The 27,925-nt window shown below is 44.0% G+C and overlaps 1 long non-coding RNA gene across 2 annotated transcripts in view; it reads right to left on the minus strand.

Annotated features, from left to right (window-relative positions):
- LOC132689247 (uncharacterized) overlaps positions 1-27,925 on the minus strand; it is a 43,178-nt gene that overhangs the window by 6,359 nt on the left and 8,894 nt on the right. The window contains exon 1 of one of the 2 annotated variants that reach the window (XR_009614933.2): positions 4,465-5,120. The exons of the other annotated variant lie outside the window; for it this stretch is intronic. This is a non-coding gene — a long non-coding RNA (uncharacterized LOC132689247). Of the gene's footprint in view, positions 1-4,464; positions 5,121-27,925 lie in introns of those variants that run through there. 2 annotated transcript variants of the gene reach the window in all.

A 27,925-nucleotide genomic window follows, 5' to 3' on the forward strand; every position in this document is an offset into this window, starting at 1 on the left:
ATCTACAAACTTCATACAAGTCCTACTGTGCAAATACATGTTATGGACATGACTACACATTATGTACATGACTATTACTGCTCTAATAATGTTCCCCAACCAATACATCATCTCGCACCCTCCTTGGGGTATGGGCATCCCACCTTGGAGACCCTCCCCCTGGAGGATCAAGAGGTTTGAGTCACATTCTTACAAGAGACCAACAGGAAAGGGATCTGTTTACGTAAAATTATCTGTAATCCCAGATGTGACCCCGAGTAATAACTTAATATCTTGGTACATTTTTTCTCTGCACGGCTATCCATACACGGAAATGTTTTTAAAAAGATACCATACTGAACAAACTGCTTTGTAACCCCCTTTTCACAGCGAACACATTGTGAACAATATATTGCATATTCCCCGACATCATTTCTATAACTTTTATCATTTTCCTTACTTCAACGGTACTATAGGTTCCTTGTGAAATCCTATTAAATGTGTATAAGCAAAAAGCGAAAAAGGAAAGATTACTCATTTCCCATTACGCAGACATGACCACTTTTAAAACTTTGCTGGGGCATCTGGGGGGTTCAGTCGTTTGGGCGTCCGACTTCGACCCAGGTCATGATCTCACGGTTGGTGGGTTCGGGCCCCGCATCAGGCTCTGTGCTGACAGCTTGGAGCCTGGAGCCTGCTTCGGATTCTGTGTCCCCCTCTCTCTGCATCTCCCCCACTCATGCTCTGTTTCTGTCTCAAAAATAAATAAACATAAAAGAAAATTAAAAAAAAAAAAGCTTTGCTGTTAATTTTTTTTTGGCCAGTTTCTTTCCAATGTGCTCGTGGTCCCCCATTAATGGGATCCCGTTATGTCTACTCTTCTGTAAACTGCTGTATCATTTCACATGATATGAAATTTGATATATTGTTCATCATTTCATATGAAATGAAGTTATATGACACATATTTTCGTATGTATTGTGTATCTTTCTAGGTAATGGAATACTCTCCTACAACCCCATTTGAAGGACTCTCTGTGGCAATGTTTCCAAAACTGATGTTCTCTGAACATTGTTCTAGAAGATTTCCACAGCTACCTTGAGAGAAAAAGAAATTCTGCGGTACAATAAGTTTGGAAAATAGTGCCTGTTTGAATTGTCATAACGCACATTAGTTATTAAAGTCTCTGAAAATCCTACAACTGAAGAAAAATATTTGACTTTGTTTAACATGGTATTTCTCAAATTTATTCGAGCATGACTCACTTTTTGGAAACACTTCAAATACCACGCTCAGAGCAGCACTAATGACTCTGTAATTATATTCCAGTTCTGTCTTCTTGAACATATAAGTTGTCACAAATTTTCACTGCAAATAGCTACATTGTAATGAATATTCTTGTTTCTACTATGCCCTTCATATATTTTAATATAAATTTAATAAGGCAGAATTATCAGCCTGAAGAGTATAGAGATTCTGAAAGTTTCTCTCCTGACAAATCAGTTCCCAGAAATGTTGAACTTATTATTTATATTCCTACACTGGGGACATGAGAATACCCATTTCCATACAACAATGTCTGCTTTGGATTTTATCACTAAAACAGTAAGTAAATACTTAAGTACATAACTGGTCTTTTTGTCTCAAAAGCAATTAATACTTATCATAGAAAAAGTTTTAATTAATACGAGAGAGAGAGAGAAATCACCTACAATCTCATAACTTAAAAATAACCACCATCAACATGGAAGACGATATGTAAGTATGGATGTTGTTGTTTTTAAATAAACCTGTAATTATGCAAGTTCTATATCATGCTATTTTATAATTAATATTATGTCTTTGAAGTGTTATCACACTGCTTAAATAATTTGCATTTAATACGAGCAAAGCTGAGCAGTTTTTCAGACATTTATCATCTCTTAGTTTCTTTTAGATAATTGTTTGTTCACATCTGAGGGTCACATTTCTGGTGAAATCTTTGTATTTTCCTTATTATTTGGGGGTTCCATTTATATCCATAAAGGAACTTAACTATGTTCATGTATGTTGCAAATATTTTCTCCACATTTAGGTTCTGTTTTCAATTTCACACGTGCAGTGCTTTATATGTAGAAATTTCTGATGGTTACGTAGAGATTGTTTTCTTTGGCGATTGATCACGTAAAAATTAGAAATCTTGTCTACCTCAAGATTATATTATTTTCTTCCGGTACTGAAGGTTTTGCATCTGTGATCCAATGGGAGGAACAAAAAGTAGGTGCCATAGCCAGGAAAGTGGGCATTATGTACCTTCTTTATCTGTGTTCCAACCTGGTCCACGTGGTTTAAGTAATGCTGTGCACGAACCCCTCTCAAATCCTGCCCCAGTTCCTTTCCACCTTTTGGGGTCACCAGAATATTAAAGCTTTACCATATCTTCCTCTTTATCGTGTCTGCAAATCCAAATATCATGCCGGTCATGCCGTATTCCTCTGCCAGCACATTCCGTTCAGTCAAGTCTATTGATTCAAACTATTTTTTTTTCTAAAAACAAGATATTCTCGGGGCGCCTGGGTGGCTCAGTCGGTTAAGCATCCGACTTCAGCTCAGGTCACGATCTCGCGTTCCGTGAGTTCGAGCCCCGCGTCGGGCTCTGGGCTGACGGCTCGGAGCCTGGAGCCTGCTTCCGATTCTGTCTCCCTCTCTCTCTGCCCCTCCCCCGTTCATGCTCTGTCTCTGTCTCAAAAATAAATAAAAACATAAAAAAAAAATAAAAAAAAAATAAAAAAAAACCAAGATATTCTCAAGTGCATACACCCATTACAACATCTCTAACCAGATATCTTTCTATATTCCTGTTATTCAACCGACTACATTTCCTTACTCTGCCAAAATAGATTTGTGCTGATCAACACATACCCATCAAAGGGTATCTCGTGTAATAAAGATAATGTTTGGGTGAAAATATTAGGAGAGTTAGCAGGGCGCGGGCATAGTGAGATCAGCTTTAAGCTTTAATGAATTTGACGACATAAAAGAGACAAACTTTGCTAGTAAAAAGATACAATTGAAACAAATATTTTTTTAATTTATTTTTTTTTTAACGTTTATTTATTTTTGAGACAGAGAGAGACAAAGCATGAACAGGGGAGGAGCAGAGAGAGAGGGAGACACAGAATCGGAAGCAGGCTCCAGGCTCCAAGCCATCAGCCCAGAGCCCGACGCGGGGCTCGAACACACAGACCGCGAGATCGTGACCTGAGCTGAAGTTGGACGCTTAACCGACTGAGCCACCCAGGCGCCCCTAAAACAAATATTTAATATCACTAATAATCAAAGAAGTTTGCACCAAAATAATAATGAGTAGCATTTTTCACCTGTAAAATTAGTCAAGATTCTAGAAAGATAACACCCAGAGTCTGCAAGGGTATGATCAACTATGTGTGGCCACAATGGATGGGAATATAAAGACTTAAAATCGCATTTCTGGAGCCCGAGTTGGCAATACTTATCAAGAGTTTTTAAAGATCATTTGACTTGGCACTTCTACTTCTTTTTTCTAATGTTTATTTATTTTTGACAGAGAGAGAGAGAGAGAGAGAGAGAGCACGCGCGCAAACAGGGAAGGGGCAGAAAGAGAGGGAGACACAGAATTTGCAGCAGGTTCTGTCAGCACAGAGCCCAATATGGGGCTCGAACTCGAGAGCCATGAGATCATGACCTGAGCAGAAGTCGGATGTTTAACCGACTGAGTCACCTAGGTGCCCCTTGGTACTTCTATTTCTAGAAAAGCAACCTAAAGAAATCATCAGAAGGTTATTCAGACTCTGCTACAGTTGTAGTGACCCCTAGTTACTCGGTACTTTAAATATGTTGATTTCGCTATTAAATGAAGATCCTCCCCAACCACCCTGGTCCCCCCCATCAGTAAGTGGCAGAGCGGAGAATGAATCCCCAAATCTGCGAGAACCCCAAATCCATTCTCCAACCATGAGTAACTTTCTTGTCTTCTGTCAGCCTCTATGTTCTAGCCGCTGAATGAACTGTCTGGAATACAAAGATCTCTGAGTTTCTTTCCATTTTAAGTAAGTAGATAGTTTTATGTCCCAGAGGACTTTGCCTCATTGCCGTAAGGGATTCAGGAAATCGCTGTCAGATGTCTTAACTGGTGGCCATTTTCCCACCATCTTACGAAGAAGCTAGTAGAATGAGATGGGGCAGAGGCTGCCAGTGACCCAGGGGCTTGGACCATGGGGACCCCCCCCCCCAACCCATCCAAGCATTGCCCAGGACAAGTCCTGGAATTAAACTTTGGATCCCTAAGCTCACTTTCCCGGGAGGAAGTCGCTCCACACCTTGACCGCCCTCACACCACCGGCACCATTGGCCTCAGACACACTTCTCCAGACGGACGTCCAAGGGCACCGACAGAGAGGATCCCAAAGGGGAAAATACAGGACTCGCACCAGGGAAATTGGCTTCTTTCCCGGCCCTGTGACTTACCCGCTGGCCCTAGGCAAGCCACAGGACTGTTCCAGTCCTCCACTTCCTCCCCAGAAACATCGAGAAACTGTGGTGTGGACAGAAAGACAATGCAACTGGGAGCGCTTTGAAAAATGAGAAGCATTGTACAAATGTGAGGGGCTATTATGCAGTTAGGGAGGAATCGAAGAATCTAAAATTGTCTTGCATTTGAATAGTGTTTCTTATTTTGCAACATGCTCTTCTCATTTTGTCTTCACAGCCGCCGTGTGAGAAAGTAGGGCAGTTATTCTAATCTCCATTTTACAGATGAGGAAACAGAAGGAAAAGAGGCAGTGCCAGCCCTGGAAGGCAGGCATCCTGATTCCCAATCCCAGATTCATTCTCGCCTATCTGCAAGCGATTTGCCCTTATCGGCGGTGCAGGTGACACGGACAGGACATTGGAGGACATTTGTCAGTAACGGGGATGGGGGGTCTGCAGGGTCTGAGCCGAACGAAGAGTAGTTGGCCCCCTGAGGCTCGTTTTGGGTTAACACATGGGCTTTCTAGGAAAAAGAGTAGAGTTCCAGGATTTCTGCATTGCCATGCAGGGCAGGTTGAAAGCCCGAATTCGATAAATACTAAATGCTCAAAGACACCCAGCATACGTTGTTAGTACGTGCCTCCATCAACAGTGTGACCTGCACTGTCCCACCCAGCAGGGGCAGCATTAGGCTGTCCCCAGAGCCATCTGCCAGAAAATTAGCATCTAAGTAGGAAGCTCGGGGTGAGGACTCACAGACATGTTTGATTTTGCCATTGAAACAATTATGAAAAGCACATTTCAGGTGCTCTGGCTTTTGCAGAGTGTTTCTGCGTCCCCGGGAGTCCCAAAATAAGCCTGTAAGGTAGACTGAAACCACTCTTAGAAGTGACTTATCAAAGAACGCGCAGTCAACGAGCTTTTATCATTTGAGTTGTGAGCAAACCCAACAGTCCCGTTATGTGACCGTGACAGATTGGATTATTGTCCAGGATACTCCCTTGGGCCAGAGTACCCTGGAGCCTTGGCCATTTGATTGGCTTTGCCTCACACAGTCGTAGGTGCCAGTCCCAAACCAGGGCCTGAAGAGGAAGCCTGTGTTCCCACTACCTTCTTTCGCTCACATGACCTACCACAAGAAGGGCACGCTCTAGGAAGTGGCTGATACAAAAAAAAAAAAATAATAATAATAATAGGGAGACATGTGGGGGTGCCTGGGTGGCTCAGTTTGTTAAGCCTCCGACTTCGGCTCAGGTCGTGCTCTCACGGTTCATGGGTTTGAGCCCCACATGGGGCTCTATGCTGACAGCTCAGAGCTTGGAGCCTGCTTTGGATTCTGTGTCTCCCTCTCTCTCTCTCTCTCTCCCTCCCCCTCCCCTATTCATATTCTGTGTGTGTGTCTCTCTCTCAAAATAAGTAAACTTAAAAAAATTTTTTTTTTAAAGAATAAGGAGGCATGTGGAAAAGACCTGAACCCAATGTGCATCCTGGTGCTCAAACCATGGGGGGCCAACCTAGCAAAGCCAAACAGTAGCTGAGCCGTGGGTGAATTAGCACCAAACAAATAAATGCTAGGTATTCCTAGCTTCTTCATTATCGTTATGCAAAATATTGTTGCAAGGCGTTGACCGACATCGTTGCCTTCACTAGAGGCAGTGATTATATATTGCAGGGCTTAGTTGGATTTTTAAAAAAAGAAGTTCTTTTTTTAAATTGAAAGATAATTAGCATATGATGCCATATTAGTTTCAGGTGGGCAAAATAATGGTTAAACACTATTCTATACGTTATTCGGTGCTCATCAAGATAAGTATATGCTTCCTCCCTAAAAAAGGGATTCTTGATTCTTAATGGGGGCAGGTAAGAATTTCTCTATATGAAACAAGAAATGTTCCATTTCTTTTTCTCTCTTAAAGCAAATTAATTATGGCTCCAAGTTTCCAAGCGTTACGGTGATGACATGATCAGTATCACTCCGTACTAGACTTCGTCCCCAGTGTGTGGTCTCATATAAATATCCCGGACATATGTATCACCAGATACATATGGTGATACATACATGGAGGAGGGGCCCAGAAAGCCCCCGTTTTTCGCCCTGGCTCCTTCACTCCTCCAGAACTTCATCAGTTACTGCAAGTTCAGAAATCACAGCGGTGAGAGAGAAGGTTGTACTTTTTACCGATTGACATCATCCAGGATCTGACGGAGTTAAGCCGAGTGGAAATCCCTTGGATGATACTGAATCTGACAGTAACAGTTTGAGGACCATGCAGTTTTGAGAATTTACGTCGAGTCGCGACGATATCAGGAAGACAAAAATAACTCTCTGTGTCTCCATTCATTCAAGACTGCTTTTATGCCTCCTAGAAAATTTTTATATTTGTGTTTGCTTAGGTCCTGTACGTTTCTTCTTAAGTGTATTACTAAGTTTTTTACAGAGATTCCCCATGGCCAAGGATAAATGCCAAGTTCCTTTGCGTGCCCAGAAATGTTCTTCACTGTGTGACCCCTCCCCACCTGAGTAGTCTCGCCACACTCCGCTTGGAGTACTCACCCTTCCTGGTGGCCACATTATGTTTCGTTCCCGGTGAATTACATGAATGCGCTCTTCGATTTTCTTGCTTGATGCTTTTTAGACACCTTCCTCTTTGCTTGGGATGTCATCTGACCATCTCATGCTATCCTTCAAGATCTAATTCTAATGGCACCTTCTCTTGAATGGGGGGGTGGGGGGAGGTGTCCAGGGCTAAAGTGAGGCAAGACAGGTGCCCAGGATGCAGAATTTCGGACACTCACTCTCAGGGGCATGCGAATGGCTCCTTGAGGGATCTCATTTATCCTACCCTGTGCCTGGCCTCCCTCTTGAATGCTTTCCTTAATGTACTCCACCTCTTTCCCCAGAACAGATCCCTCCTCGTGCAAACTCTGTACCTTTCTGTATTACAACACTTAACCACACTGGATCGCATTTTCTTAGGACAGAGATCATGCCTTATCTTTGTGGCAGGGGCACCATGCGTGACATATTGGATGAATAATAATTGAATAACCTCCATTATATACAAACACTTATTTTGTGCCAGCCATGGATCTAAATGCTTTACTGAATTGACTTACTTAGCTCTCGCAGAAACCCAGATAGATATTATTATCCCGGTTCCGTAGCTGGAGAAAGGACAAAAAGCGATGAAGTTCATTGCAATATCACACAAGGTGAAGTGGTAAACGCTGGGATTTGAACCCAGCTCCTTCTAATGCCGGACCCTACGTGCATCCCTAAGAAACTTGAGTCACATCACTGCATCGCAATGGATACGAATCAAGAGGGAAAGAGCATTTTTGTCATGTAATTCAGGATCTAAGACGACAAGGGCAGCGAGGCTTGATGAGATGCAGTGTCCCTTTGGCATATTGTCCTCCTGGTGAACATCCTAAAATGCTGAGTTCTTAAAAAGAAAAAAAAAAATGCTGACTTCTTCCCCCAAAGGCATCGATACTGGTAAGGAGACACGATCCTAAGTCCTGGTCCCAAATTTAAAAACAAAAAAGCCAAGTAATGCTTTCGATAGCATTGACCAAGGACAATTGCTGTCCAAAGGGATTTGAGCCCTCTTGATAATCCAGCCAGAAAAATTCTGTCTCCTTGACAATGGGTCATTTGCCAGTCAGAGGTTATGGAGACACCTGTGCCTCTGCCAGCGGCCCAGATCGTCAGTCATGAGCGGTGAGCACCAGACCTGGTATATCACCACTTCCCTTTCTGCGGTGTTACTTCCCACGCAGGACAGCTACCCCGCGCTTCTGTCTTCTCTGCTGTTCACAGTGTGTAGCTGAAACACGCGTAGCTGTCTCCAAGGCTGAAAGACATTCTTCATCACGGTACCGGTGGGAAATTGATGTCAAGCTGGGAGTCCTGAACTCCAGTGCCTGGAACAAATGAGTGAGCTCGGCCAGGTAGGGACTGGAGCAAATTATAACCCACATGCTGTATGGATCGTGCCTTGTTTGGTTTCTGTATTTCTGATGCTCTTAGGGTGTTGCTGGCCCTGGAGAGACCGCCCTGGGAAGGGCTAGGCTAATTCCTAGAGATGGTGAAGGACAAGCCGGCCCGCATGCCTTGCATAAGCAAACCGACCAATCCGGAGCTCACACCCCCAACTTTTCTGTAAGGGCTTCTTCATACGCTCTGGGCCGCCGTCTCCCCAGGACCAAGTACCAGACAAGTAAGGGCAGTCCCACACCCCGGAGCTGCTGAAATGATTCATTCTGGCCAATCCCAAGCCTGCGCATCCCGCCTTGTCTTTGCCTGTGATACCACGATAAAGGATGTTGCCCTCATATCCGCACTCCTTCTGCCTCCTGACCAACCCTGGTGTTCCCCCGTGCGCCCCTCCGCCCCGTGGCATGGCCTAGCATGGCATGGCCCTCTCTTCTGTGAGTGCCAGATTACCTATGCAGTGGCAGTTGTCTCCTAATCTCTTGGCCTTCTCGTATCCCCGAATAATAATAAATAAAACCTACATTTTATTTTTTTTTAAATTTTTTTTTTTTCAACGTTTTTTATTTATTTTTGGGACAGAGAGAGACAGAGCATGAACGGGGGAGGGGCAGAGAGAGAGGGAGACACAGAATCGGAAACAGGCTCCAGGCTCCGAGCCATCGGCCCAGAGCCTGACGCGGGGCTCGAACTCACGGACCGCGAGATCGTGACCTGGCTGAAGTCGGAGGCTTAACCGACTGCGCCACCCAGGCGCCCCTAAAACCTACATTTTAAAAACACATGCCCAGTGCACTGGGGAGCAATCCCTGTGCATTTCTAGCTGACCACTGCCGAACCAAAGTCCACCCAATATAGGAGACATTCTGGAATTTCGAGAGAAGCCAGAAACCCGGATGTTATGCATCTCTGCAAGTTTTCACATCGATAAGCGATTCAGGCTTAAAATGCTGGGTGGTTCATGCATGTACCCAAACATTACAAGCTGAGGAAAACAAAAACTGAGTGAACGGAATAGCCAGACACAGTAGGTGCAGGATGTAATCTATGGTTTTCCATCCTCTACCTTATTGGAATCGTCCAGATTCGGTAAACACATCGTCTTAGACCTGAGGAATAATTTCCTTGATCATTGCAAAAAAGAAATATTTTGGGGCGCCTGGGTGGCTCAGTCGGTTAAGCATCCGACTTCGGCTCAGGTCATGATCTCATGGTTCATGAGTTCGAGCCCCGCGTCAGGCTCTGTGCTGACAGCTCAGAGCCTGGAGCCTGTTTCGGATTCTGTGTCTCCCTCTTTCTCTGACCCTCCCCTGTTCATGCTCTGTCTCTCCCTGTCTCAAAAATAAATCAAACATTAAAAAAAAAAAAAAGAAAAAGAAAAAGAAGTATTTTTCAGGCTTTTCTGACCTGACTCCCAGTAAGAAATACATTTTATATGACAACATTCATAGCTATCTACTTGGGTTTTTTTTAATGTTTATTTTTGAGAGAAAGAGAGAGAGAGAGAGAGAGAGAGAACAGAGTGCGAGTGGGGGAGGAGCAGAGAGAGAGGAGGAGACACAGAATCTGAAGCAGGCTCCAGGCTCCGAGCTGTCAGCACAGAGCCCGACACGGGGCTCAAACCCATAAACTGCGATGTCATGACCTGAGACAAAGCTGGACACTTAACCGACTGAGCCACCCAGGCACCCACTATCTATCTACTTGAAATAAAAATATTATCCCTAATACACATAATGCACTTTGGTATTTTCTATTCTATTCTATTCCATTTAATGTTTCTAGATGCTGGTCACTACGGACTATATTGATTTCACAGCTTGTCAGTGGATGTCAAAGTACAGCTTCTAAAAACAACAACAAGAACGACACAAATTTAGAGATTAGTGGTACCAACCCACCATATCACAGACGAGGAAACAGATTCAGAGTAATAGGATTTGCCCAATATTCTACATGGTGGCTGGCAGAGCCCAAACTCGAGTGAATCACCAGCTCAAGGCCATTTCCCTGATACATTTATGTCCCTGAATTTATAGTATATACGTGGTTTGTGTTGGTGTTGTTATCCGCCGGGGTTCAATCCAAGAAGCATCACAGCTAGAAAACGCACATGTGTGCACATAAGCACACAGATACGAATTTTTATAGGAATGTGAATGGACACAGCCGAGGTAGGTAAGCAGTTTCTGGAAGGCTATTTGGGTGTCTAATGCTAGAGCTTGAAGTTCAAGAGAACAAGAAGCTGGACCCCTTAAGGACGGACGGAAACCATGTCTGTTCTTGTGGTCTCGCACGTCAGCGGTGTGGACATCCTGCAGCGGGTGAATACCACGCATGCAGCCCAGACCCCAGAGGGGGATCCAGGAGAAGGGCCGGGCAGCCCCTGAACCCGCCTGAACCCGCTGCTGCTTCCCCTCAGGCCTCCGAGGCTCCCACAAGAACCTCCCTTCCCTTTCATTAGTAATTTAGACAGTATGCTGCTGGTTCAATTTAAAAAATTGAATATCCATTTCTTCAGTTATTAAAATCAAGGATACACGGTATCCGCAGATGAGAAAAATAGCATCCTTTGTTTTTATTACTCTCCCTTCTTGCTCGCCGTTAGTTATTATCTGAAATGTTAAACTCGAGCTCCTCATTTTCAAAATATGACCGTTTTATCACCGGAATCTTCGAAGGTCCGTTCACATTTGCACACTATCGGCTGACAGCGCTTACGTGTCTTAACTCCATGCTCCATTCATTCCAGCGCTTTCTGCCAGTTGTCTCTAGCCTCACATTTCGTCCTCTGGGATTTACTTACTTACTTCTCATCTGCACATGAGATAGATACATTCTTTATGGAGTTCATTTGTTGGTTTGTTTTAAGTTTATTTTAAGAGAGAGAGAGAGAGAGAGAGAGAGAGAGCAGGTGCATGTATGAGCAGGGGAGGGGCAGAGAGAGAGGGAGAGAGAATCCCAAGCAGGCTCCGTCCGTCAGCACAGAGCCCGACCCAGGGCTCCATCCCACGAACCCTGAGATCACGACCTGAGACGAAATCGAGAGTCTGATGTTTAACCAACTGAGCCTGCCAGGCGCCCCTGTTGGTTTGCTTTTAGCAAAACACTTCCATGGCCTTGCATATCTGGAAACCGCCTTTCTATTGCTTTTGAATTGAAACAAGGACTCTCCTTCTGAGTTACAACCTTGTCTTCTCAAAACCCGTGCTATGTGGCATGATCTCCAGTATATATTGTTAAGTGAGAAAGCGAGGTGCAGAAATGTGTGTGTACCACACTACCCCTTACCTAAAAAAGGGGAAATAAAACACGCACACATTCACACGCACACGTTAACATACAGCCTATCTGATTAACACAGGTGTTGAATACAGATACGGTATATGTGAAGTTGTGCTAATTGACAAAATGTGTCAATATAGCATTATATGTTCCGTGAATTGTGCTAAATTAACATAATTATTAATGCTACGACACAATGTTATAATAACACATAACATAGAGTTGCTGCTATACATATGTTATTTTATGTTATTATAACATATTACTATACACCATTACATGTCAAAGATATTAAATTAACAGGTAGATGTTAAACCTTAATGAAACTTAACACTTAAATGATTAAATTAGGAAAGAGAAGAAATACACTGGAGGCATCAGGAGTCGACAATGGACTTCTTAAAATGGACCTTGTATTCTAGATCTGCCTTTGAAGCCCTGTTTGTATTTTACACAATCATAAAACAAAATTGGGGGCGCCTGCGTGGCTCAGTCGATGAAGCAGCTGACTCCTGATATCAGCTCAGGTCACCATCTCGTGGTTGGTGGGATTGAGCCCCATGACAGGCTCTTCACTGACAACACGGAGCCTGCTTGGGATTTCTCTCTCGCCCTCTTTCTCTGCCCCCCACCATGCATGAGTGCTCTCTCTCTCTTTCTCTATAGTGGATGCACACACACGTTCCCTCTCTCTCTCAAAGTAAATAAACATTTTTTTAAAAATTAAATACAGAAACATACACCCCCCCCCCCTCCCCCAGTCTCTGAAAGTAAATTGAAATGGAGGAACCTAACTGTAGACTCTGTTGGTGACCTAATCTCAGGTAGAGGAAATAGTCCAAGTGCCTCCCTAACGGAATAGATCCAAAGGACAAAATATTGCCAAAAAAAATTTTTAACTGTTTTTAGCAATAGCATTATGGGTGATAGTTTGGGTATTGTTATTTATTTCAAGATAACAATCAGGCAAATGAGTAATCACATCTGTGTTACTGAGAACTGAGTTTTGGGTTTGGTTGAAAAGAGATACAAATATGAGATTAATGAGGTCAGACAAAATCCTTGTAGGCCTGATTTTTGAACTGGATATAAATGCAAGATATAGTTTTTCTTAAGAAATACATATGTGCTAGCTCTGTCCATGGAAGAGTCCTAGAAATAATACATAACTCAGCAGCACTGAGCACCCCTGGTACCCAGACTGTGGTCTTTTTTTTCCCACTAAAAATGTGGGGGCACCTGGGTGGCTCAGTCGGTTAAGCGGCCGACTTCGGCTCAGGTCATGATCTCGCGGTTCGTGAGTTCGAGCCCCGCCTCGGGCTCTGTGCTGACAGCTCAGAGCCTGGAGCCTGCTTTGGATTCTGTGTCCCTTTCTCTCTTCTCCTCCCCTGCTCACACTCTGTCTCTCTCTCTCTCTCTCTTAAAAATGAACATTAAAAAAAAAAAAAAGGATCAGAGATGTTTGGAGAAATGGTTGATTCCAGATCTGGGACAGGAAATGGACGAGGTAAGTGGGAGAACGTCTCGTCACAGAACACAACTGTGGAACACTGCTAAAGCTGTCCTTCCGTCCCTTTTGGCCCTTGATCTGAGGCCAGCCTTAATTTTCTTATTTTGCAGGCTGTTTATTTCTGCTTCCCACTCTAAACGTGCAGCATTCTTTATCTGTGAAGTTGTCAAGTCGTGTGTAGGCGTTGAGTTGTTCATTTTTCCGGTGTGTGATAAGATTGGAATTTAGATAGAGTTCATCACATTCCTCACTTGGGGGTACACCTTCTTTGCTTATTTGACAGAGCCCTTCTCTTGCTTAATGGGTTCACTTATTTATTCCCTTGGGTTTTCATATCCCTCCAACTTCCTTCTCCTTCCCTTTGACAACTGTTTGCACGTGTAAACGTTGCAGCATTGTTGCACGTGCCCATAGCGTTAATTCACACAAATGTCACCTTGCCGCGGACCTCATTTTCTGAGTGTGCACTGGTTTCTGATTGTATATAGCGTCACATGGTGTGCATATCATCCCTTTCACTTATCTGTGCCTTAGTGATTGAACCGAGAGTACCTTCAGATCCCCGTATCACCAACAACACGTGGACGAATGTCCTCAGAGTTGTCACCTCAGAAACCTGTGTGACAGCTTCCCTGGAAAAGCATCCAGAAGTGAGAACCGTGGGTCACATGGCACCCGCATGCTTCATTTAACAATGTCTACTAATGTAGGGGCGCCCGGCTGGCTCAGGCGGTAGAGCATGAGACTCTCGATCTCAGAGTTGTGAGTTTGAGCCCCGCGGTGGGTGTAAAGATTACTTAAAAATTAAATCTTTAAAAAAAAAATTATGTATGTATGTATGTATGTATGTATTATTTTTATAGAGTGAAGGAGAGTGCATGAGAGGGAGAGAAGGGCAGCGGGAGAGAGGGAGGGAATCTTAAGCAGGCTCCGCGCTCGGTGCAGAGTCGGCCACGGGGCTCGATCCCACAACCCTGGGATCGTGACCTGAGCCAAAGTCAAGAGTCGGATGCTCAACCGACGGAGCCCCCAGGCCCCGCTGAAAAGAGAACTTTTTTAAACAGTGTCTGCTGGGGTCTTCTCAATGGCTGTGCCAATCCAATCCTCACCAGCAACGCGGGAGGACCCCGGGGTCCCTGCCTCTGACGAGCCGTTGTCAGTCTCTGATCTTGACTGGATTCAGTTCCATCTTTTACTCTTGAATATTTTTTACTACTTTTGTTTGTGACTTTTCTCTGGTGATTGGAAATTGTTCAATGGTTGGAAGTATATTCTCTGCCCACTGTAGTCGTCACCTCTGCTTTAATGATTCTTTTATTACTATTTTATAATACCGTTAGTTCTTATTCCTTACCATTTTCTTCTGCAAACTGGAAACCTAAAATGTGTCCTCTTTATTTTCAATTCAATTTCCCTCTCTATCAAGTCTGTACTTTACTGTGTCTAATATACTATTTTTAAATTTACCCTATTGTACAATTTCTCACTTTTGTGCAGAATTTCTTTTATTTCTGACTTGCTCACAGTCAGATTCTGCTTCGCTAAGTTCCGACCAGGTTATTTTGAATCTCCTGTTTCGTAGAACGCAAGCATTTTGCATTTTTGGTGAACCAAAAGGAAACTTTCTAAAACTGACCTGGTTTTCCTAGTAGGTTTACAAGATTCTTTTTTCTTTTATTTCTTGCTCTTTTATTTTACGTCGTATGTTCATATTCCTCATCTATTTTTCTCTCTCTTCTTAAATTTTTTTAATGTTTATTTATTTTTGAAAGAGAGAGAGAGAGAGAGAGAATGTGAGCAGGGGAGGGCAGGGAGAGAGGGGACAGAGAGTCCGAAGCAGGCTCTGTGCTGACAGCACAGTGCCTGATGTGGGGCTTGAACCTATGAACCATGAGATCATGACCTGAGCTGAAGTCAAGACACTTAACCCACTGAGCCACCCAGGCGCCCCTCTCTTTTCTCTTTTAATCTGCCCTATCTGGTGAGACTCTTCAATAGTCCTGGTTTTAACACCGAACATGGCGACTAGGCTATTTTTGACGTCCACACCTTTCCATTTGGATGTTCCTGAGATATGCCTGTCTAATCCTATGTTGTAAGGCTGATAATAGCTCAACCCTTCTCAGTTAGTAGGGGGTTTCTTAAGTTTAAAGGTCCCGAGGACTTTTTTCTTCATCCTTGATGTCCAGTAATGTCACCAGGATGTGCATTGATCATTCCGTACCAATATTTCCGGGTTTGTGTTGTGTTCTTCCAGTTTGCAAATGCAGATTCTCCTTTATTCAGGAAAGTTCTTTTCTAGAACGTTGTTGACTTTCGGTGGTGCTGTTCCGTTTGTTCTGTTCTCCTTTGTCCAAGCTGCCAATAACACCTACGTTGTACCTCCTCTGTCCGCCATGCTTTTCTAAGTCTTGCTTCATTTCATTTAGTTTTATTTGACTTCTGAGTCTGTCTTTCACGTTCCCAACTATATTTTCCACCATGCTAACTATTCTTGCTGATGCTATCCACCCTAACTTTGAATGATTTTATGGCTTTGTTTTTCTCCTCCATGCTTCCCACCCCCCCCCCCCAAGTTCTACTAAGTCACTTTCCTTCTTCTCTTAATACATTTTCTTCAAGCCATTGTATATCTTACTTGATTTTCTTTAATTTACTCGTTTTGTAGAGAAGTGTTTGTATAGTGTCCCCCTGTACAGTAAAATTTTTCTAAGCTGTGGTATACATTTGACTTCTTAATTTTATTCTCCAAATTTTCTTTCTCTTTGAATGGGAGTCAATTCTGGAGAGAGCACGAGCTAAAGGATGGTGTGGTGGACAGACCAGGAGAGTGAACTACGGCAGCCAGCCACTGGGAATCAGGTATTCTGTCTCAAAACGCTTTCTTACCAAGTGTTTTGGACCCTCCTACCTTTTCTATCAAGTTTTCTCCTCCTTCCAGTGGTATCTCTGCATATGTGGTTGGGAGAGATTGTCCTATTTATCTTGCAGTGATATACCATATCTTCTAAAAAAAATTTTAGAAGTTTTTCAAGGCTTATTTATTATTTTTTCGACAGAGAAAGAGAGAGAGAGAGAGCAAGCGGGCAGGAGCAGAGAGAGAGGGAGACACAGAATCCGAAGCGGGCTCCAGGCTCTGAGCTGACAGCACAGAGCCCCATCCAGGGCTTGAACCCACTAACCATGGGATCATGACCTGAGCCGAAGTCAGACGCTTAACCAACTGAGCCACCCAGGTGCCCCCGTACCTTCTAAATTTTTATCTCATGATTTAGTGTTTATTTTTCTTCTGTCTCCTTCCGTGTCTCCTCCTCTCTACCACACCAGCATCTTGCTTCTTGTAAACGTTACATATACCTGGGCATACCTGCCCAGTTTCCAAACCACCCTCCACTACTGTGTGGCGTTTGAATGGACTCAGGGATGGTTCTGCAGCCCACCCATACTCCCAGTCCTCAGACACAACATGGACACTTACATTCGGAAAACCCTACATGCTGATTGAGATCTATAGCGGTGCATCTTTTCCACATCCATAAACCTTGATTTGGCCCAATTTCACTATGTTTTGTGGATAGTCTTCATAGGTTGTCATCTGGAGCTGCAGATCTTTCCTAGTTTTATTGAATACAGATTTTTTATTCATTATTGCTCTTCTTTATTTTGTTTTATTTACGGGTTGCTTTCAGGGAAGAGAGTGGGTAAGAACCCTTCTAACTCATAAAAGGTGTTGGAGACCCCAGCTTTGTATTTTAGAAAGATCCTGTTGTAAAGCTTTCACAGGAAGGCATCGTAGAAGGCGAGGAAGGGGAGCAGAGAGTTATTTACCCCCCTGAGAAGGCGGGTGTATTTATGCAAAAGGGAGGGGCGCCTGGGTGGCTCAGTCGGTTGGGCGTCCGACTTCAGCTCGGGTCATGATTTCACACTCCGTGAGTTCGAGCCCCTCGTCAGGCTCTGTGCTGACAGCTCAGAGCCTGGAGCCCGCTTCGGATTCTGTGTCTCCCTCTCTCTCTGCCCCTCCCCTGCTCATGCTCTGTCTCTCTCTGTCTCAAAAATAAATAAAAAACATTAGAAAAATTTTAAATAAAAGAAAAGGGGAGAGGATGAGGTCAGTGAAAGGTCACGGGCTGAGAGACAGAAAGAAAGTGGAAGAAAGAACTCAGGCTTGGGAGTCAGCAGCACGTGGGTGATGATCTGTGACAAAACGGGGTGGAAGCTGCAGGGGAAATTTAGTAGAAGAGAATTGTGCTGAAACAGAACGCCCTGGCATCCTACTTTTCGGAATGAAGAGTGAAAGAGGATTCTACAAAATCAAACAGGAAGGAAATACTAGAAAAGAGGAAAATAAAGAAACCAGTACTGCAAAGGCAAAGAGTATTTCCAAAAAAGGAGATGATGCGTGAAACGTGATCCTGCTGAGCATTCACATAAGACGAGATCTTAGCGGTTGGCATCGGATTTAGCCACCACGCCGTTGAGAGTAGCGACCATTCTGGAAGTGTGAGCCTGCTGTCAGGGGACTAAGGTGTACACGGAACGTTCCAAGGTAGGGGTGGCACATACAGAAAACTCTTGAAGAAGGCCGACTGCACACAGGAAGATAAGTTTAGAAATAAGATAAGAAATACGATAAGATGAGCTCCAACATGGATGGACTTAGAGGGTACTACGCTGGGCGAAGTAAGTCAGACTGAGAAAGTCGAATGCCAACATGATTCCACTCATATGTCTTAAAAAATCTAAAAAAAAAAAAACCAAAAAAAACAAATGAACAAGCAAACAAACAAAAAGCAGAATCAGACCTATAAATACAGAGAGCAAACTAATGGTTGGCAGAGGGAAGGGGCTGTGGGGGGATGGGGAACGTGGGTGAAGGGGAGTAGGAGACACAGGCTTCCAGGGATGGAGTGAATCAGTCACAGAGATGAGAGGGTACAGCAGACGAAATACAGTCAACGGCATCGTAACAGCGCCGGATGGCAGACGGTGGCCACACTCGTGAGCACCGCGTGACTGAGACGTCGGATCCCTATGTCGTACACGTGAAACTAATGTAATATTGTGTGTCAACTATACTCAAATAAAAAAAATTTTTTTAATGAAAGAAGAGACGGTCAGCCTAAGGGAACTTAAGTCCCTCTTGCACAGTAATACATTAGTACCAGAGCTAATGCTACCCCTATAGCAATAATAATTCACATTTATATGGAAATTTAGTTCAAAGGGGGTTTTGCATACATAATCTCATTTCAAATGCACTTCTATTTTATTGATGAGGAAACCAAGGCTCAGAGATGACAATGAACCGATTTCCCGAAGGTCAAAGAAAGAAAACAATCAAAGCATCACTTCGACCGCGTCTTAGGCACAGACCCGCATCTCGAGCCCTGAGTCCGTCTCAGGGCCAGTATCCTCGCAGGGAGCAAAACAGAGGCCACATCTCACCTGAGCCCAAACCCACCGTGCAAATTGTTTGATTGAAATCCGAGCTTTCATTTCCCAGGGACTAAAACTGCAGAGTCCAATTGGTTTCTCATTAACTTCCCCAGAACATTTTCTCTGCCCAGGTATTTCCACGCAAGGCTGATACTAGTTAATTACCTGAATTAAATATTTTACAGCCTAAAAGGGTTTTCTGTACCGCACGATTTATAAATATTCATTCTGCGGAAGGGAGGAGGCAAGCGAAAGTCGGTTTCCAGTGGCTGCCTTTGTAGCAAACTGTTCAATAGTAACCCTCTGGGGCAGGCTTGGTGCCTGGGTAAAAATGTTTTTGGAGCCTCAAATCTCTTATAGAAAAACAATTTCTCCAAATGCACAACCGTTTTTGCTGAGCCGCTAAATAACTCCCGCCTGCCCATGTCAGGGACAGCCTTAAGGTGATATGATAGATGCCAAGCAAATAACCAATCAATATACTGGTTTAGGTCTCCGTCTATCAGTTTGGCATTGTGTGGACTAATTAGATGATAAAATGTGATGAATGTGTATTAAACTCAGCCTCTCCCTGGAAGCTCCCAGGGGTCCCTTCCCATTTTCTAGCTGACCTTTTAGAGCTCAGCTTTATTGTATGTGAATGCAATTAAATCAATTTGTCAGATATTTGCATTAGTCTGGCTTGTTCAGAATTCAATTATTCAGTGTCACTTTACTGCCCTTCGGAGGCTGGTATATCGGCTCATTTTCAAGCGGTGGATGAAGGCAGACACGGGCGGTCTCGTCAAGATTCAGGCCTGTGAGTACCTTTCCCTCAGAGATGGTTCTGAGATCCAGCTTGCCCACAACCCTTCTCCTTCCCGGTGTCGGGAGAGACAGGGCTCAGGGCGTAAGTTATTTAACTTGTGCGAGCCTCAGTTTTCTCATCTGCCGAACGGAACCGCTTTACCGGGGGTTTCTGCCGCAGCCGCCCGACAGTGGGATTGGAGAGCAAGTGGGATTATTTGAGAGGTGAGAACAGCAGACGCTGGTGAGGCAGTGGTGGCAGTGAGCTGGGGATGGGAGGAAGCAGCACTTTAGTGGACAGGTCACGCCCCCCGTGGGCAACTGGTGCTTGGACCCTCTGGAGTCCTCCAGGAGGGCTGTCCCACCCAAGAGGCCGGGAGCTTGGGCATGTCTCCCCCCACTGCTGTTCATTACTGATCGAGAGCTGATCCAGGGATGTTAACTCTCTGGCACTGTGGGTCTGCCCCCAACAGACCTGGCTGGGCATCTTCCTGAGGCCAGAGAAAGCCCTCGAGCAGAGAGTCCCAGATGCTTCCTGTGTCACAGTGGACACGGTGATACGGGGGACCGTCGTCGGCATCCACAGCAGGCCTATGCTTCGGTGCGAAGCCAAAAAGTGGTGGCGCGTGTCCCGTCCTCAGTTCTACGGCTGGCGCAGAGTAAAAACACTCAATGGTAATAGCCGACACCGTTATTTCTGGGGAAAGGTAAATCTAGAGAAACAGCTCTCCTCCACACAGGAATCCCACTGTGGTCCTAAGTGTGTGGCCAACGGAAAGGCGCTGCACTATATGCCTTCCGGGCAGGCGTGGAAGGTGAAATCGTGGAGGGCTTCCTGGAGGAGGTGACATGCGAACTGGCCCTTTTAAGGGTGAGTAGGTGTTTGCCAGGCACACAAGGGGAATAGAGACGTTCTCAACAGAAAGAAGGACGTGTGCGATGACACAGAGATATGGCAAAGTACGTGTTTGGTGACCTGTTCATACTCTAGAATAATTGAAGTGGAAGATAAGAGGGACCTTCGTGTCACCATGTCGGAATTCACGTTTTGAGAGAAATTCTGTGCCATCCGAGGGCATTATAGTATTCTCCTAGAAGCGGCAGGGAGTCACTGGACCTGTTCATGTAAAACTTTTAATAGCCTCTTTTAAAAACTTTTAATAATAGAAATAAATAGGTCAATGAGCACGGACTCAAAAGATCTCCGGCAGAGAAACTGTAACAATATTTTACGTGAAAAGCGCTTCAGGGTTTTCACTGAGCCAGTATGCTGCATGGTTCCAATGGGTGGGGCGGGGGGAAGCGAATTCAAACTCGGATCGTATTAATAGAAATAATGCAACATTCAGATCCAGGGAGAGACGCGACGACCCCTGTCTGCTTTCTGGGCAGCCCAGAAAGCTGTCGTCCAATGTTAAGTGACACATCTTTTCAAAGAGACACTGGAGCCCGCCCCCCGGCAAGAAGCCTACACGCCATGTAAGACGCGGCATGGCCTGAAGAACGGAGTAAGCTGCGGAAAGTAGGCTCGCGGAACACCCGTGAGCTGACTTCTGTTGTGAGGAAGATTGTATTTACTCTGTGTGGTGCCAGAGGCAGGAAATAAAAACTCCAGTGAAGCATATTTCAAGTCGGCAGAAACAGCCAAAGCCATCCCACACTGGAATGGCCCGCCCCAGGAGGGAAGAAAGGTCCCGGTGCCGGGCAGTGATCGGTAATAAATGAGACGAATATCCGTCAAAGAAGTTTAGAGGTGGGGAGCCAGTTGTTGGAAGGGAAGTGACCTCGAAAGACTCTCTCCAGCGAAGATTCTCTGAACCTGGGGCAAGGGTCCTCTCCCGGTGTCCCCTCCAGGGGTCTCACTGCAAAAGAAGGCATTGCACGGGGCATACCACAAAGACACCATTCTTAGTGGTCAAGAATCAAAAGGCAGCATCTCAATGTGGTCAGCTGCAAAGAGTTGGATTAACGGTGAGAAAAGAAAAAATCAAGAGTTGTGTTGTATAAAGCAAGTAATAGGCATTGAGTTCTATGGTCCAGGCACATACAGTAATTAGCTGCAGAGGTAGAAAGAGTGGTCACAACCATAGCTAACATTTACTGAGTATTTGCATACTTCCCATTTAATTCTGTTCCATTCTCATAAAAGCTCTTTGAGTTTGACCGCTTGTGGGATGAAGTCTTTGTGCTATGAATAGCACCCCGCGCACAACTGGTATTGAGAGGGGTCCTGGAAAACCCTTTTTGGAGAAAGAAGTCGCTTCCCACTTGGCATCGGGGCTAACAACCAGTGTTCCCTTTGGACAACATGAGATACTTCCTGTGAAACATCATAAAACATCGCCCTGCAAACAATAATTCAGATCATTATGGCTGAATCCCTTCTGCTCACGACCGTGTAGGCTTTTAAACATCACTTTAGACCCACCTGTTAGGACATTCTGCTCGTTTAGCTCCGACCCTGGTAATCCTCATTTTCCTGAACTGTGATTCAAGCTCACTGTGCCACTCTGACCTCGTGTTCTGCCCATTTGGCTGAACTTCTAGATAACTCCTCCCACCCCCAATGGATGCTTCCAGTGCCCTGTCCCAACTCCTCTCTCCCGCTGGGCCGTCTATCTGAAATTCCGATGAATCCATAGACGCCACGTCTGTCTGCGGAGGATCAGGAAAACGTCCCAACACATTGTTTTTACAGAGTCGCTCTGTGTTTTCACGCACTAACTTCAGCGATTTGAGGGTTAGCTTCCGTGAGTACCCCTTCACCCATGCATATCCAACTATCACCCCGGGACACTCGCTGATTTCTATTTGTTATTCCTCAATGGGAGAGGCACCAAAGAACAAGCGTGCCTTTTTTTTTCTTTCTTAATGTTTATTTTTGAGAGAGAGAGAAACAGAGAGTGGGGTGGGGGGGGCAGACAGAGAGGGGGACACAGAATCCAAAGCAGGCTCCAGGCTCTGAGCTGTCAGCACAGAGCCCAACACGGGGCAAGAACTCTTGAACTGTGAGATCATGACCTGAGCCGGAGTCGGACGCTTAAGCGACTGGGCCACCCAGGCGCCCCGAGCAAACGTGTCTTAATCAAGGTTCTTTGTGTCATCTCAAACTTAAAAAAAAAAAAAGGACACGATAATACGGGGCATGGCTTGGAACTGAAGGTTAGAGAGTACAGCCAGAGCTCCCAACAAGCGACAGAAGCAGAAGCTGGAAAGAAGTCAGAAACCCGCCCAGCCTTTTCCCTCTCTCCCTGTCTCTCCCGCCCCCCCCCCCCCCCCCGCAACCCTTCTCACCCTGCCTCCTTCTCACCCTTCCTCACTCCCTTTCTGGGGCCAGATGGCCCGTCATCTCTGCTTCCATCTCTGCTTTATTCCCTCTCTCAGACTAGCTTCGGCTGAGTCGGAGAGTTAACGGCCAACTGTGGCTGCCCCACAACTCCCAAATTTGCATGTTCTCCTTTCACAATAACCAGCTGAAAATCAATCACATTTCGAATCCCAATTCCAAGTTCCTAAGAGGAAGAATATCACTGGTCTTTTGAACCTCACGGCTCCATTGAAGGTCAAGTGTCCACTCCTCGTTCAACGAGCTGTGGCCGGGGGAGTGGGGGGCAGGAAGGGGTGGTTCAAAAATGGCTCCCCCACATCCCTGCAGTGTGGGGACAGACATTCTCCAGGAAGAGGGCATAGCAGCTGCGATGGGCTTTACCCTTCGAACTAGACCTCAACCACAGTTAATCTTGGAAAATTCCCTTCCACTTGTGGCCAATACTCTGAGATTTCCTTAATTTATTGGCAAGACTTATTTTAATCTCTTCTACTGGGTATTTCTCTAACTCAGGGAAGAAAACAGACCCTCTAAAGTAAGTTCCTGAAATCAAACACTTTCATAATAGCAGATCTCCTTGCTAGTAGGATGCATGGAGAGGGAAAGAGGTCATGAGAGCTCAGGGGAAGACAGTTCAGGAGATGCACTGTTTTAGTCCTAAAAAATGAGGTTGGCTGATTGAATTTAACTAAAGATTACAGGCTCTAGTAAGTTAGTCTCCATCGAGAAAGAGTGGGTCTGTCAAAAGCCCAGATAGATGTACAGGCCTTAAATGAGGCAAGATAGAAAAAAAGATATTTCTCAATGAAATATCAAATTCCCAAGTATGCCAGAGTCTTCAGAAATACAGAAGGAGTCTAACATAAAAACTTTATATATCTTCCTTCGGGCAGATGAATTTTGAATTTATATCCACTGAGAATAATAATAAAGAAAAACTTGCACGGAGCAGAGGGTGACGTCTTTATTGTATATGTTGGGAGACGCCCAGATATAAGGCTGTTCATCAATCAACGGGTAAGGTGCTGCAGGGTTGAGGGCAGACTCGGACAAATCTAGGGTCCAACTCCACAGCGTAGGTGAGCTAACTTCTTCAAAACTTAATTTTCATCATTTATGAAAGGGGGCAATGGTAGAATGCATACTTCAAAGGCAGTATTGTAGAAAGTGAGAATGTGATGGGGACGATATCTGGTAGATAGTTAGTGCTTAATGAATGCACGAGGAATGAGAAATACATCAAGATTCATCTTTTAATGACTCTCCAAGCCCCTCAGCATGGTATACAGCCTGCTTCAAGACCTGCCTGTTTTTCTAGCCTTACTTCCTCACTTCCTTATAGTTTATACTCGAGTAGTAATACAGTACATAATGGCACCTTGATTACATTATGTTCCTTCCTGATTTTGCACCTTCACCCATGCCATTCACTATGCTTGAGCAGCTGAGTGGAGACTAACCTACCAGATATCGAAATATACCATACAGCTCCTAGACAACTTGATATTGGTGAAAAAAAATCAACACAACTCAATGATGTCTCATAACAGATCCATGTACATTTAGTTACAGAGCGATATAGTTTGAGTTAGAGGTGACACTTTATACTCAATTCGTGGTATTGGGACAACTATATATCCTTTTGAGATAAAAAAGTTAAATTCTGGGGCGCCTGGGTGGCTCAGTCGGTTAAGCGTCCGACTTCGGCTCAGGTCATGATCTCACGGTCTGTGAGTTCGAGCCCCGCGTCGGGCTCTGTGCTGACAGCTCAGAGCCTGGAGCCTGCTTCGGTTTCTGGGTCTCCCTCTCTCTCTGCCCTTCCCCTGCTCCCGCTCTGTCTCTCTGTCTCAAAAATAAACGTTAAAAAAAAAAAAATTAAAAAAAAAAAAGTTAAATTCTTATCACATCTCACACACACGTACACATTACATATAAATATAGATCCCAGATAGATAAAAGTACAGCATGAAAAATAAAGCTTTTAAGATAGTAGATGAAAATGCAAGAGAATATGTTTATCTTCTTGGAATATAGAATATATCTGTGGAGATATTGTGTTCATATTCTTGGAATCCAGAATCCCTTCCTTGACAAAACATAAAGCCCAATGCCCTTAAGGAAAGATTTACTGTTTCGACTGCATAAAATTAAAAACTTCTTAAAGACAAAGGAGAGCATAAACAAGATAAAAAGACCAGCAAGAGCGTTAGAGAAGAACTTCCATAAAAATAATTTCAATAGAGAAATCAGAGGGGTGCCTGGGTGGCTCAGTCGGTTAAGCGGCCGACTTTAGCTCAGGTCATGATCTCATGGTTTGTGGGTTCGAGCCTGGCATCAGGCTCTATGCTGACAGCTCAGAGCCTGGAGCCTGTTTCGGAGTCTGTGTCTCCCTCTCTATCTGCCCCTCCCCAACTTGTCTCCCAAAAATGAATAAACATTAAAAAAACTTTTTTTTAAAGAAAAAAAGAAGTATATCTATGAGAGAAATGAAAAGACATTTGAGACATTTTTTAAAAAATGTGTTATTTATTTTATTTTGAGGGGGGTGGGCAGGAGAGAGGGAGAGAGAGAGAATCTGAAGCAAGCTCCACATTGTCAGCACAGAGCCCAATGCAAGGGCTTAATCCCACAAACCATGAGATCATGACCTGAGCCAAAATCAAGAGTCAGATGCTGGGCGACTGAGGCACCCAGTTGCCCCAGAGGCATTTTTTAAAAAATCAAAGTGCAAAGAAATACGTACACCTCCATTTCTAGCCAAAATGGAATACCAGAACCCAGATTTACCCTCCCATCTGAAACAACCAAAAAAGTGGACTTAATATACGAAACAATAATTTGTAGGAGATTGGATACTAAGCAGTGAAGAACAGTGAACCCGAGAGACAGGAAACAAAGGAGGTAAGAACTTGCATTAACACAGAACTTAGAGGGGTAAATCAAAGAAGAAGAAATGTCTCATCAATGACCTTAACTTCCACCTTCAAAAAACTAGAGTAAGAAGAGTGGATTATATCCAAAGTAACCCCATAAGAAAGGAACTAATGGAAATCAAAGTAAGGGTTGCCTGGATGGCTCAGTTGCTTGAGCACCTGATTCTTTTTTTTTTTTTTAATTTTTTTTAACGTTTATTTATTTTTGAGACAGAGAGAGACAGAGCATGATCGGGGGAGGGTCAGAGAGAGAGGGAGACACAGAATCGGAAGCAGGCTCCAGGCTCTGAGCTGTCAGCACAGAGCCCGACGCAGGGCTCGAACTCACAGACCATGAGATCACGACCTGAGCCGAAGTCGGACGCTCAACTGACCAAGCCACCCAGGCGCCCCTTGAGCACCTGATTCTTGATTTGGGCTCAGGTCATGACCCCAGTGTCGTGGGATCAAGCCCCACATTGGGCTCTGCACTGAGCCTGGAGCCTGCTTAAAATTCTCTCTCCCTCGGCCCCTCTCCACTGCTCATGTGCTCTTGCTCTCTCTTTCTCTCATATTTAGAAAGAAAGAAAGAAAGAAAGAAAGAGGCAGGAAGGAGAGAAAAAAGAAGAGAGAGAAAGAAAAAAAGAAAGAAAGAAAGAAAGAAAGAAAGAAAGAAAGAAAGAAAGAAAAATCAAAGTAAATATCAGTGAAACAGAAAACAGAACAATGGTGGGGGGGGGGGGGGGGGGAAGCAATGGAACCAAAACCTCGTTCCTTGAAAAGAGAAATAAAATGGCAGATTGGGGGCGGGGGGGGGGGGCAGATAGAAAACAAGTTAACATCAGGAGTGAGAGAAGTTAAATTATTACAGAATCTACAGATATTAAAAGAATAATTATGAAAATATGATGAACAACTTTATGCCAAAAAACATGACTGCTTAAATGAAATTGGCAAATTCCTTGAAAAACACAAATCGCCAAAGCTTACTTAAAAAGAAATCGGTATCCTAAGTCTTTCTAAATCTGTGAAAGGAAGTGTAACTGTAGTTAGAAATCTTCCCTCAGAGAAAATGTCAGGTCCAAGTGTCTTCCGCAGTAAATTCTACTGAAAATGTAAGAGAAAGTAATAGCAAGTCTACACAAACTTCTTCAGAAAATTACAGGTTGGCATGCTGCACAACTCATTCTGAGGCCATCACTTTACTGATGGCAAAACCAGGTAACGACATTACTAGAAAAACCAACAGACCAATATCCTTAATGGACATAGATGCAAAGATCGTTAACAAAATTTCAGTAAACTGAATTCAACAATATATAAATGAGATAATACATCATGACCAAATGGAGTTTTCCCAGGAAGACAGATTAACTTAACACCAAAAAATCAATTTATGCTAAAAAAATATATATCAATCTATGCAATTCACAATATCAACAAACTAAGAGGGAAAACAACATACGATCATTTCAATAGACACGGGAAAATGCGTTTGACAAAACCCAGGATTCATTCCTGATTAAAAAAAATAATAAAGAACTTTCAACAAACTAGAAATAGAATGGAACTTTCTTAACTTGATTAAGGGCATCTACTAAAAATCTACAGGTAGCATCATATGTAATCGTTAAAAAATGGAATGTTTGCAGGGCTCCTGGCTGGCTCAGTTGATGGAGCGTGCAACCCTTGATCTTGGGGTTGCGAGTTTGAGCTCCACATCGGGTGTCGACATTACTTTAAAAAATAAAATCTTGAAAAAAAAAAAGAAAAAAAAGAATGTTTTCCTTCTAAGATAAAGAGGAAGACAAACGCATCCGCTCCGATCACTTCTATTCAACAATGAAGTGAAAGCTCTACCCAGTATAATCAGTCAAGGAAAAGGGCACTGAGGTTGTAAAAGAAACATTACACCTGCCCTTCTTCACAGATGACATGATTGATTATGTAGGAAATTTCACAGAATGAAGAGAAAAGCTACTGGATCTGAACAAGCGTGTTTGGCAAGATTGCAGGACGTAAGATCCATGATAACAATCATGTGTATTTGGATTACTAGCAATAGACAATCGGCATCGGATAGCCTTTATAAATCAAGAAATATGAAATACTTAAGGAAACATTTGAAAAAGAAAAAGATGTGAGAAGCCTAGACACCGAACAATGCAAATCATGGCTGAGAGAAATTAAAGAAAACTTAAATG

This window comes from Panthera onca, chromosome E3, assembly GCF_046562875.1.
Source record: "Panthera onca isolate mPanOnc1 chromosome E3, mPanOnc1 haplotype 2, whole genome shotgun sequence".
NCBI lineage: Eukaryota > Metazoa > Chordata > Mammalia > Carnivora > Felidae > Panthera > Panthera onca.